The sequence below is a fragment of the Neolamprologus multifasciatus genome, chromosome 12, assembly GCF_963576455.1.
Source record: "Neolamprologus multifasciatus chromosome 12, fNeoMul1.2, whole genome shotgun sequence".
In the NCBI taxonomy this organism is placed as follows: domain Eukaryota; kingdom Metazoa; phylum Chordata; class Actinopteri; order Cichliformes; family Cichlidae; genus Neolamprologus; species Neolamprologus multifasciatus.
Window position 1 is genome coordinate 27,868,248 of NC_140450.1, and position 13,319 is coordinate 27,881,566.

Here is a 13,319-nt window from a genome sequence, read left to right on the forward strand (position 1 = left end):
TCCTGGACACATGGCGACAACTAGGATTACTGGAATGCCATAGCTGACCTGACTGTTGCTTTTTGACAGGCTTTCCCTGACAAAGTTAACATGGTTAAATTAAACACCTGCAAAGAACATTCAAAGCCAATAGTGGCATGGTTAAGCCACCGAAGTGGAAGATGACCCTAATGAGAGTCAGCTCTGTGGACACATTTTCCAAAGACTGAGACCTGACATGCCCAGAAAAGGCTGGAGACAAAGAAAACAGCAAAGGAAGAGATGCAAAGTACCGACCTGTACAATGCAGCGCTGATGCTGGTGCCGTGGTGAGTGGAAACATGGGTTGCAGAGGAAGAGGAAAGGACAGAGGACAGGGCAGAGGGAGAGGAGGCTGTGCGTGTCTACTATAGAGTGACCTGGGTTTATATTTTATTATTGTCATTTGTATTTAGAAATATATAATCATTTATGCTTAGAAGTATATAGTCGTTTGTAGATTGAAAGAGTGTCTCATCCTAGGAGGTCTGTAACAACCCTGTGTAGCATGAAGAGGGGAGTACGTTCACTCCTCTTCAGTGTTCTGGCATAGATCACACACCTCCTAGGGTCATGAGAGAGGTTGTATCTTCTCTTGCTGATATGTGGTATAGCAAACACACGTATATCTGTTTGTGTAAGAGCCTTCTGTTCGAGTGAACTGCTGGACTCCCTGGCGCCAGCAGGTGTGGGGAGTCTTCACAGGGTCACATCCTAACCCCCCACGCACACACACACACCTACACGAACGCACAGACAAGGTATTCTTTATTCACATGTATGCCTATGTAAGACGTCATATGTTAATGAACTTATGCATATTCATGTAACCTCAATAGAGAACAGTGTTTTGAGGGAGCAGACGAGAGCGACTGGTGTTCGAGCGGAAGGAACGGCACTCGTCACAGTTCTCTCCCTTGTGCACAAGTAACACAAAAACTTTGGTGACTTGTGTCTTGTTTTTGCTGTTGTAGTAGAATTGTCTCGTTTAGGGATGGGTATTTTCACGATTCCGATTCCATTTTCGATTCTGTTTAACAATTCGATTCTTTATCGATTCTCTTATCGATTCTTTTTTTTTAAAAAAAGGAGAACACTAAGGTCGATTAGCTTAGAACTTTGTTTTATATCTTCTCTTTGAACAAGATAGAAATTTAGGAGCAACATGGCCTTACAAACCCAACAGTGAGATCTTAAGAGATCCTTAAGAGATCCAGCCTATGGCTCTTCAATGGGGTGTCACAGGGTCCCCAGGAAAAAAAAATTGTAAATGTAAAATAATAAAATAAATATTCTTCTGTAGCAATAACAAAGTATAACATAAATTGTTCTGTAGCAATTACACAAGAATATCCAGTAATGTCCCTGCCTACAATTAAACACATTCACTTACCGAAAATCGACTGTCTCACACTTCTGGGTGCAAATGGGTGCAAGCCTTTTACCACAAACTTAGACACTGGTCGGTGACATTTGTATATCCTGGCCTGAAAGGAGACGCTAACGGTAGACTGCAGCGAGAACTGCCAGCATCTGAGCCAACCAATTCGTCAACTCCTTCAAATGCGGCCGACAAATGCGTCCTTCATTTCCCTGAATTTGAAGGATAGGTCGGGTGTGTCCTTCGTGGCCCACCATATCCCAGAATTCTGCTAAGTTTTAAAATTTGTCTTATTACTCTTTCTGGGTCACAAAATAAACTTTTAACATATTTTCAGGCGAGAAAGAAGCTGTGTAAATTTCAAATATCTTCTTGGTTTATCAAGACATCGCATATTTGCAAAAGTGCGCCGACGTTTTTGGAGACGTCTATTAGCCACCCGCTGGATAGCAAGCCGGGGGGTTCAGTAGTCACTCGAGCCGGCAAGAGCAGCGGAATCGCGGCTTCGTTGTTTTCAGATCCCCGCTCTTTCGCTACTCAGGTTAAACATGATATATAAGTCACTCGGTGAACTTAAAAATGTAATTGTTTGCCTTTTTTTCGGTGTTTTATTTGTTTCGGAGTAAATCGGTTTGGCTGAGATCAAAGTTATTAGATTATTAGAGTAAATAAAATGTTATTAATCTATCTGGTGGGTTCCTCCGGGATTTTCACACAGCTGAATAAACGTCAAACATAAAACTGATTAAACAGAAGTGTGAGACGGTCGAGAATTTACGCCAGTGTCCTGTTATATTTTAGATAGCAAGGAGCAGACGGCCGAGTTTATTAAACTCCACCGAGACAGCGGTGACACAAATCTGGAGGCTAGACCGTTCCGTTTCACAGCCTCGCACTTCCGGCCTTCTCGGTCTTCGAAGGACCCAGCCCACGTAGACCGCGAAGGCCAGGTCCTCCGAAGGATGCAGCCAACGTTTTGGAACACAGCTTCTGTCTGTCTCTCTCATCATGGTCACCTAAATGCAGTGCACAGTAATGACAGGTTTTGTAATAAGGCAGATCGCGCTAACATAATATGCACTGTTAGTTGATTATTTACCTGCCGCATTAACGGGAGAGGACGTACAAACGTTACCGCTGCTGCTGGGTTGAGATTCATGAGTCCGGAGCGGAATTAAAAACACAGCATTCATTTAAGGTCATTGCGTGTTTTGTGAGCAAATGCTTTTGCATATTCGTAGTGTTTCCTCCCTTAAATGAAATATCTACTTGCAAAGTATTGCAAGTTGCCCTGTCGTCATACGTTCTCGTAAAGTATAACCAAACTTTTGAGCGTTTGAGCCGCTTAGTAAATGACGCTCCGCAACATGGTGACCTCATTCGGGGTGACTGGAATCGATAATGGAATTGTTTGCAAAAATGGCAAACAATTCCAAGGAATTGAAACAGTGGGAACCGGTTCTCAACAAGAACTGGGTTTCGATACCCATCCCTAGTCTCGTTCCAGCGGTGGGTCTGTGCCAGACAAACCCATCAACCTCAAACACTGCCACTTTTGTGGAAAAAGAGAACACTAGAAGGAAGACTGTCCCAATTGGAAACTCCAAAGGGCTGAAAGAAGAGGAGAACCAGTTCTGGGCAGATTGAGGATGGGAGGACTGGACTCCAGATGGAGCTGCAGGCTGGTTTGCCCATGACATCATGCTTTGCATGCACACACTCTGTTAAACCAAGCTATTGTCCATCCCTTTGATGGGCAGAAAGAATCTGCCCATCACCTGAAGGAACACATGTGCATTTTAACTGCAAATCTAAACTGATGTGCACTGTCACTGTCACTGTACCAAATACTGTATAGGCATGTACTGTTAAGCTACGAATAGACACAGGGTCTGGTGTTTCTATACTGCCTGAACATGTTTACAGTATAAATTCCAGCTCAGTTAAGTTAAGTAATCCTGCTACTCAGCTTATTACATATTCAAAAGAGAAACTGAATGCATTAAGATGTCTTAGAGCTGATCTTACTTACAATGGCATGAGTGCCTCCACAGATCTCTACATTGTGAGAATAGAGACATCCATACTAGGCATGGACTTAGTGACTGCCCTCCAGCTACAGGGGGGGCAAGGGGAATAATTAGTCCTTGAGAGTCCCAAGGTCTGTGCTACACTTCCACAAACCTCATCTCTGCCCACTTACTGCAGTTGCATTCGGATGTGCAAAGGACTTCGTACACGAAGTAAAGGTGCGACCAGGGAGTGAAGCCAATACAGCAGAAACGTCGATGCTTACCCTTGTCAGTCCGTGATGCCGTTTCCACAGAACTCAAGAACCGTGAGGAACATGGAATCATAGAGAAAATTGATGCATCTTAATGGGTCCATTCCACTGGAACAAAGCAGCTCAAGCAGCTGGATTGTTCCATCCAATTCCTTTCTGTAGTTTTCTCTCATGAAGGGAATCCAAACACATTGATAAGTGACAATGGCTCTCAATTTCACTCTGCTGAGTTTGCTGACTTTCTCGAAAGCAGGGCAATCCAACATCTGAGATCCTCAGTGTATTACCCAAGAGCTAATAAGGAAGTTGAGAGATTCACAGCCTGGCAGAATAGAATGGCCCTGGACATGCTCTTGGCTGAGAAAGGGGGGGCATAAATAACCCCTTGGATGACTGGTTTAGTAGTCATTTTGGTAAGAATAAAGCAATAATAGTATCTTTGTTAATGTCCATATCCACCTTTGTTGCCATACTCACGTGCTGTGGCTGTTGCTTCATCCCATGCAAGTGAGTAGGATAAAAGAAGGTGAATCTCCTAAATTGCAGTTACCCCTGTTACAGGCTGAGGAGGGGACAGAGATGAGGATAGTGAGAGCGAGGGTGAACATTAAAGTGTGAAACTGTTTTTTCTGACACTGTAGAATGATGTGAAATCTCTTTGAGTGCAATGTTGTTGGAGGTCAATCTCTAGATGGCGGCTAAGTGAAAAACATGGTCATAATTTTCTCTTTGGGAGAAGTGTTCAAGGATGAACTGAACTGAAGATATAGATATGCAGGGATGTTTAAAGGGGCAGGTGCTCAGAGTTAAAAAGGGACACATAGAAACCAGGCTGAATAACAACAAACCACATTCATCAAGAATCTAATATGGAATAGCATCATACTATATCACTGTCCAAAGGTGGGGACAATGCAAACGTAGCCTATGTTTTATCTGATGGGGTACAATGTTGCTGTTGAAGGGTTGCTGCTGCTCCTGCGGTCTTGATCTGAGACAGTAGACATAAAATGTCCATAGGAGAGATGGTAGCTGATTAAAGAAGTGTTATGAGATAATAATAAAATGCAAAGATTAGTGACAGCGCTTGGAATCATAAGGCAAGAGGTTAAAAAAACTGTGGGAAATAAACTAGGCTCTGCCTGTGACACACTCTTTGCCTCTCTTCCTCCTTCCATCTCCTCATCTGAGCTATCACTCTTCATATGCTGTCCATCTGAGAACAAGGCACAATTTGCTATTGCATTAATTTATTATTTAATTATCCACACTTAACAACTCTTGCACCCAATCCACAATAAAGTAATGATAGAAAATGTTATAGAACCAAAATATTGCAATTATGTTTGTTATTGTTTTATACTTAACTCTGCAATGCAACAACTGGTACATGTGTATTTTTACCTGTACTCTTTTTAATCCAGCTGGAGAGTGATCCGATGCCTTAAGCAGCCTCACATAGCTCCTTTTGTCACTGTTTACTCCCAATGTCCTTACATGGCATGTCTGGAGAATGTTATATCATGAGTAATAATTTTGAAAAATCTATACACATAAAACATGCACACACGCACATGCACATAGTGTGACATTGTACACCTTTTTTCAGAATACTGTATATATAGCAACAGGTTTTCATCATGGTGCTGATCCAGAATCATTCCCTTACTGTTTATTCCTAGTCGTATAATAATAAGTACTGAGAATTTTTTTAAGTAATAAATATAAAATAATTTATTTATAATGATTCAGTTTGTTTCACTATCAACTCTGTGCAAGGCAGAAAGGTTCTCTTCTTGTTTGGGTCTTGGCATTTGGGTCTTCCCTCCCTTAACTTTCCTGCTTGGTTTTTCTTGTCCTTGTCAAGTTTTGTCTAACTCTCAGAGACTCTCTCCATCTTGTTCTATAAGTCAAGAAATTATGGATTTGATCAAGTGGTCTCTTAATGCAAATGACACCATCTTCTTGATGAGAAGCCTGGGATTGGGTTATCCTGATTGTCCTGCAGGAATCTTTCTGGCTGGATACATGATGGATGGCTGGAAGAAGTGACGGGTCATGTGCCTGGCAACAATCTCGATGTAGGACATCTACTTTTTCGGAACCATGATAACGGGGTTCTTGCTGATTGGAGCTGGCTTATCGACTACTAATGGAAGCGGTTTACCCAATTCACCCAAATAACAAGATGGTGTATGACTCTTTGCCCTATCCTCCTACTTCTTCAAGATCACCTGTGTCGGCTTGGGGATTGCTGACCATTGCTTACAACTAGGTGAAAGGGCATTGTATGTATGGTCGGAAGGGGTCCTATTTCACTGCAGGTAACATGTACGTGTAACACTGCAAGTGACAATTAAAGGCATAATCAATCAATAATCATCAAAATCTTATTAAATGTTTAAACTGTAGAGATACAATAATTTGGGTGATGTAAAATCAGCATTTTGTCATATTTGAAATATAAATCTAATATAATCTTTTTCTTAATGTATTTTCTTTAAAACACAATGCGTTTTTTTCTATCATGATTATAATAATCCACAATTATGTGGATACGCATATTAGATAGTGTTAAGTGAAATATAAGCCCTCCAAAAGGCAGGCTGTAACTTACTTTAAAACTAAATAACCCGGTGGACAGAGCTACAGACTCATGACACCCTCACCCAGTTAGCTAACAGCTATGACCAGCACTACTGTTGCACACACAGTACGCTCATTTGTTTCAATATGGAATTATCACTCAGTTTGTATTTTTCCCAGATTAAAGAAAACTTTAAAACTCTTTTTAAATCCTAAAAAATATATGTGTAAGAGTTTAGTTTGTCTTATGTTGATACACTGGAAACAAAGCAAGACACAAAGAACAGAAAGTCCCATCACATGAGTTTTATTTTGGTATTTATTTAAAAAACATATGTACAAAAATGTAAAAAATTTAGAGGATCATCATTTAGCCTGGAGAAATAGTTTGTTGCTTTATAAGAAAGCCCTCCGCAAAGCCAGAACAGCTTACTACTCATCACTAATTGAAGAAAATAAGAACAACCCCAGGTTTCTCTTCAGCACTGTAGCCAGGCTGACAAAAAGTCAGAGCTCTTTTGAGCCAACCATCCCTTTAACGTTAACTAGTGATGACTTCATGAACTTCTTCACAAATAAAATTTTTATCATTAGAGAAAAAATTACCAATAATCATCCCACAGATGTAATATTATCTACAGCTACTCTTAGTTCCATTGATGTTAAGTTAGACTCTTTTTTTCCAATCGATCTTTCTGAGTTAACTTCAATAATTACTTCCTCCAAACCATCAACGTGTCTTTTAGACCCCATTCCTACAAAACTGCTCAAAGAAGTCCTGCCATTGATTAATTCTTCGATCTTATATATGATCAACCTATCTCTTATAATCGGCTATGTACCACAGGCCTTCAAGGTGGCTGCAGTTAAACCTTTACTCAAAAAGCCATCTCTAGACCCAGCAGTCTTAGCTAATTATAGGCCAATCTCCAACCTTCCTTTCATATCAAAAATCCTTGAAAGAGTAGTTGTCAAACAGCTAACAGATCATCTGCAGAGGAATGGTTTATTTGAAGAGTTTCAGTCAGGTTTCAGAGTTCATCACAGCACAGAAACAGCTTTATTGAAGGTTACAAATGATCTTCTTATGGCCTCTGACAGTGGACTCATCTCTGTGCTTGTCCTTCTTGACCTTAGTGCAGCATTCGATACTGTTGACCATAATATTCTATTAGAGCGATTAGAACATGCTGTAGGTATTACAGGTATTGCACTGCAGTGGTTTGTATCATATCTATCTAATAGACTCCAATTTGTGCATGTAAATGGAGAGTCCTCTTCACACACTGAGGTTAATTATGGAGTTCCACAGGGTTCGGTGCTAGGACCAATTCTGTTTACATTATACATGCTTCCCCTAGGCAGCATCATTAGAAGACATAGCATACATTTTCACTGCTATGCAGATGACACCCAGCTCTATCTGTCCATGAAGCCAGATAACACACACCAATTAGTTAAACTGCAGGAATGTCTTAAAGACATAAAGACTTGGATGGCCACTAACTTTCTGCTTCTTAACTCAGATAAAACTGAGGTCATTGTACTCGGCGCTGAAAAGCTTAGAAATATGGTATCTAACCAGATTCTTACTCTGAATGGCATTACCTTGGCCTCCAGTAACACTGTGAGGAACCTTGGAGTCATTTTTGACCAGGATATGTCCTTCAACGCACATATTAAACAAATATGTAAGACTGCGTTCTTCCATTTGCGCAACATCTCTAAAATTAGAAATATCTTGTCTCAGAGTGACGCTGAAAAACTAGTTCATGCATTTATTACTTCCAGGCTAGACTACTGCAATTCATTATTATCAGGATGTCCAAAAAACTCACTGAAAAGCCTTCAGTTAATCCAAAATGCTGCAGCAAGAGTACTGACAGGGACTAGAAAGAGAGAGCATATTTCTCCTGTTTTGGCTTCCCTTCATTGGCTTCCTGTTAAATCCAGAATTGAATTCAAAATCCTGCTCCTCACATACAAGGTCTTAAATAATCAGGCCCCATCTTATCTTAATGACCTTGTAGTACCATATCACCCTATTAGAGCACTTCGCTCTCGCTCTGCAGGCCTACTTGTTGTTCCTAGAGTATTTAAAAGTAGAATGGGAGGGAGAGCCTTCAGTTTTCAGGCCCCTCTTCTGTGGAACCAGCTTCCAGTTTGGATTCAGGAGACAGACACTATCTCTACTTTTAAGATTAGGCTTAAAACCTTCCTTTTTGCTAAAGCATATAGTTAGGGCTGGACCAGGTGACCCTGAATCCTCCCTTAGTTATGCTGCAATAGATGTAGGCTGCCGGGGGATTCCCATGATGCATTGAGTTTTTCCTTTCCAGTCACCTTTCTCACTCACTATGTATTAACAGACCTCTCTTTATTGAATCGTATCTGTTATTAATCTCTGTCTCTCTTCCACAGCATGTCTTTTTCCTGTCTTCCTTCTCTCACCCCAACCGGTCGCAGCAGATGGCCGCCCCTCCCTGAGCCTGGTTCTGCCGGAGGTTTCTTCCTGTTAAAAGGGAGTTTTTCCTTCCCACTGTTGCCAAAGTGCTTGCTCATAGGGGGTCATATGATTGTTGGGCTTTTCTCTGTATCTATGAAGCGCCTTGAGGCGACATTTGTTGTGATTTGGCGCTATATAAATAAAATTTAATTGAATTGAATTGAATTAAAAAAGTTCAAGTCCAGACTATATAGGCACAAACACACATGGGAACAAAACTGGCAAAGTAACCAAAAAGAATATTGGCTGTCTTGTATTTGCTGTGAGTTCTTCTAGTTCAACAACCGTGTTTCACGAGTGCAGCTGGTAGGTCGTGCAGTGTATTGTTTAGATCGCAGCAGTACTCTGACCAGCAGTCGTGATCTTTACAGCTCCTTTCCTCCCTTGCCTGAAGAAACAAGTGAGATTATTAGTGACAAGCAACACAGACGTTTAGTTTGTCATCTTCACACAGAGTTGTGCGTGCGTGTCATTCTGAACTTGACTTACTTTTTTAAGTAAGTTTTAGTAAGTAAGATTTTTTAGAATGTGTCGTCCAAGTGTGGACTCTGGACTCACACACTTCTTCATATCTGCTTTTGTGGTAACACTGAAAGATTTTTAAAAAGAGGTGTATTAGAAAGGAGCTGGAGAACACAGCAGAATTGTGCCTCAGATCATCTTGTGGACTCACATGATTTCTGTATGTGGACAGAAGATACTTGGTAGTGTATCACTGGCTTAGCCTTGATGAGCTTTGGGCTGATCCTGCCAATGTAACTGTAACACTTGCATTTATTAGATTTGCTGGCTGGTTGTCCTGTGTAGGAAAAGACAAGAGCATTACCCGTTGATCAGCAGCCAAAATATCCATAAACAGGATGAAGGGGAAAAAAAGAAACAAAGAAGGAAAAAAAAAAAAAGATTTTCACAGTACCTTGTGCACCTAGGATAAGCAGGCAGGCAATGAAGGCAGTGACTGAGTTCATAGTTGTGGCTGTAGGCAGATCCGCTGTTCACAGTTTCTGTCTTGAGTATGGCTCCTGATGCTGTGAAGTAAGCAGCACGCTGCCTGCACAAGTGGCCCCACCCCCAAGAGGTGTTTTGCAACATTAATTTCACTTTCCAGAATGCTTTTACTTTCTTCTTCTTCTTTTTCCCCTCTACAAAGCCCATTTCCCAGAATCATAGACTTCACCCATAGCTTTGGAACAACGAAAGAAAACAACAACATGACTCCCTTTCTGCAAGCCCTTTAAAATGAGTCCAGTTATGAGTAACTGAAATGACAATTTTTTTTTAAGAGAGAGAATCTTTGAGCTGTGCATTTAATTGCTGATGGACAACATGCATGTTCCATAAAGCATGTGTAACTGACATACAAAGTCTAATCATGACTTATAGTGGGTAGTCAAGAATAGACATTGTTTTATAAATGGCCACCATTAAAGGAAAGGGTATTTTAATGTCTTAAATAGCTGTTAAAATGTTTCTTTAATTTTGTTAAAATCAACTTATTATTCCATGACTAGCAGTATATGCACTTTTCTTCATTCATTCAAATATTGTATAATGTTTCCACTTGTTACACTGTATACAAACCCACACAGTCTCTAGTTAGCTAGGAAATTACAAGAATGCTAAGTCATAACTTTACATTCACATAGATTACATCCCAGAGCAATTGCTTTTGTATTGTCAGTATGTGTCCCTATTTCAAATTATCACCAGTGATTTCTGTGGAAAAGTGATGTGAAACTCAAACAGACTGAGGAAAACACCGTGCCAAATGTTTCAGTTAAATTCTGAATGAACTCGATGAAAGTAGGGCCTTGTGTTTTGAAAAAATCAAGTTGGATCCACACATCCGAGTGCATCCAAAATAATAATAATTTTCATGTAAATCGAGAAATGAGAAGAAAGTTTGCAGATTATGAAGAATTTGTAGCATGCTATTTATTTCAAAAGTAGGATGTCATGCCATATAGAAGGCACTATGGCAGAACTAAATGAACATGTCATAAATCCAGTTGAGCTTTCACAACTTCAAATCATTGCAAGTCTGTAGATTTCTACGCAAGCAGTCTGACTAAACTAGTAAGAGTTTCACACATGGAAGTCTCAAACCATTACTAGTGTACTAGTATTGGCGACTAAGGTATATATTTTTAATGAATGCCTAGAAAAAACTCCTAATTACTACTGAATTTTGTATGTACAAAGACCATTGAACCTATTTACACTCTTTCTAACACAGATATATGAAGGATGAAGGGACTATGCAGTTGAAACTCCAAGTGTGTACCTGTGGACAGCCTGACCACCTGTTGAAGGTAACGGACTAACATGGCTAATGCTAGCATGTCTTTTAAGATCATCTTGGCTTAGAAAAATAGCCAGCAGTACTAGCTAGTTACCATTTTTAGTAAGCCAGTGTGTGCTTCACAAGTAAAGCTTGAAGCAGCTCAGACAATTAGAACCAACACTGAGCCCTATTACACAGTGTTAGAACAATTGTTGCAATCTACAGCCTCGTGAATAAAATGTTCTCTGTAAACACAGATGTTACCACATTTCTTTCTGCTACTTTAAGTGAAAAGAACTGAGACATGGTAATAATAACAAATAATAGCTGTCAGTTCTCTCGTTCCTTATATTACTGCCCTCAATCAAGACAGGAGATGACACTATTGATATAAGTTAATTTTTTTTAATGCACACCTAGCAATAAAAAATGTGGTAAAGTAGCATGAGTACTATAAAGTTTTGTAGGGTCCTGTTAAAAATAAAAAAAATCACACAAGCATTACACCATATCTGGCATATATAGTGAAATTTTGTATAGTACATTGTTGAAATTGTAAACTATATATTCCATTTATCCACTTACCGTAATTTTTGATTGAATGGATATCACTAACAAATAGTTTAAACACTGCAAGTGTTTAAACTATTTCGTTTTTTTGTATAATTCATCAGCATCTGTGGAGGGATGTATTTGAGTATCTTCTGTTCCACCTTTTATAACCTGGAAGCTGAGGATAGCTTAATCCTGACAAGGACACAATATCCACGTCTTATCATAGATGTTGCATCCTTTGTGGAGCAATTCCAGAGAGAGAGCAATGACCACCGATCAAGATCAACCAGTTTCTTTTCTGGCAGCTGTGGTAATAACAAAGTTTGCATTCTTTGAAAAATGCTGGGTCATGTATGATTTGTCTGAGAACATGTGTCATCACATGAGCCAGCATTTAATATCCAAGACTAATAGGAGGTTGTATTGTATTCTCACCTTAGCTGCGAGGAAGAATATTCTACTGCAGTGGATTAATGAAAAAGCACCAACTGTTAAAGGTTGGCAAAGAGGAGTGTTGGAGTATATTACACTCAAAAACAGACCAATTCTTTAAGGTCTGGGAACCATACTTGAATCATGTATAACCCGATGTCTCTAATATTATGCTACAAGGATTTCCTTGAGTGTTCGAACTGCATACTACTGGAACCACAGGTATTGTATTGTATTGTTAAGATGGATCTGAGCTGGTGTTTTGTGTTTGGTTTTTGGTTTGTTTGTTCCTTTTTTTTTGTTTTTCATTGCTGTGAATTTTACACCATATCATATTATGTAATTATGGGTTGTTTGTGAAAATAAATGAATAAAAATATTGTTAAAAAAAGAGAGGTGGAGATGGGGAGGAGGTAGGTGGGTTACACAAAGGGGTCTGCAAAGGAGAATGACAGATGCGCAGTGAGATTTAAAGTATGCAGTGTAGGGTAATTTCCAATAAACCAAGTTCAAAAAGGGCGATCATGGCTCAAGAGTTGGCCGTTTGTCTTGTAATCGGAAGGTTGCTGGACAGTCTCGCTTGTTGTGTCCTTGGGCCAGACACTTCACCTACTGCCTACTGGTGATGGCCAGAGGGGGCGATGGCGCGATATGTAAGCCTCGCTTCTGTCAGTCTGCCCCAGGGCAGCTGTAGGTACCACAGCAAAGGATTCTGGGAACTCGTGGCAAGAGGTACTAGCGCACGCAGGCTTTCAATTGAAATTACATTACACAGCGATAAAAAGAAACACAAAAAATGGCAAGAAGCTGTGGTATTATTAACTGCAATAGCCGGTCGCATGACAGCCACGGGAAGCTGACGGGTAAAGAGATCGGTTGTTATCGGATTACGTCTTTGAAGAGAAATTGTTCAAGCCATGTTTCCGAAGTAACAAAGAGGCGACGGATGGCCTGGATTGCAGCCATTCGAAGACCAAATATAACATCCCAGAACACTCCAGCTCATATGTCAGTCTGCTCCAAGCATTTCCACAAAAGTCAGTGTTTTGTAGTATTTAATACGTCATTTTTCATAACATAATTGGTGATATAGGTTACAAGCAAGTCTGGCGCTGAACAGAAATTGTCGCGCTATGCTCCTTTTTTTTTATTGTGCATAAATAGTGAATTGTCCTGACAGAATATTGCGTTTCGCTTCTGTTATTACCATGGTACATTGACAAAAACATATACTTTTATTCACAGGATAAAACAGTTTTTTTTGTATCACTAA

General features: G+C 40.0%; 3 long non-coding RNA genes across 3 annotated transcripts in view; 2 read left to right on the forward strand and 1 right to left on the reverse strand.

The window, feature by feature from the left end:
* Positions 1-13,319, forward strand: part of LOC146507181 (uncharacterized) — a 224,311-nt gene that overhangs the window by 104,225 nt on the left and 106,767 nt on the right. The window lies entirely within an intron of this gene.
* Positions 1-13,319, forward strand: part of LOC146507185 (uncharacterized) — a 144,708-nt gene that overhangs the window by 41,610 nt on the left and 89,779 nt on the right. The window lies entirely within an intron of this gene.
* Positions 9,265-10,043, reverse strand: LOC146507188 (uncharacterized). Its single transcript, XR_014877191.1, has 3 exons — positions 9,692-10,043; positions 9,449-9,574; positions 9,265-9,364 (listed from the first exon to the last, which is right to left on the reverse strand). It is a non-coding gene; the product is annotated as an uncharacterized LOC146507188 (long non-coding RNA).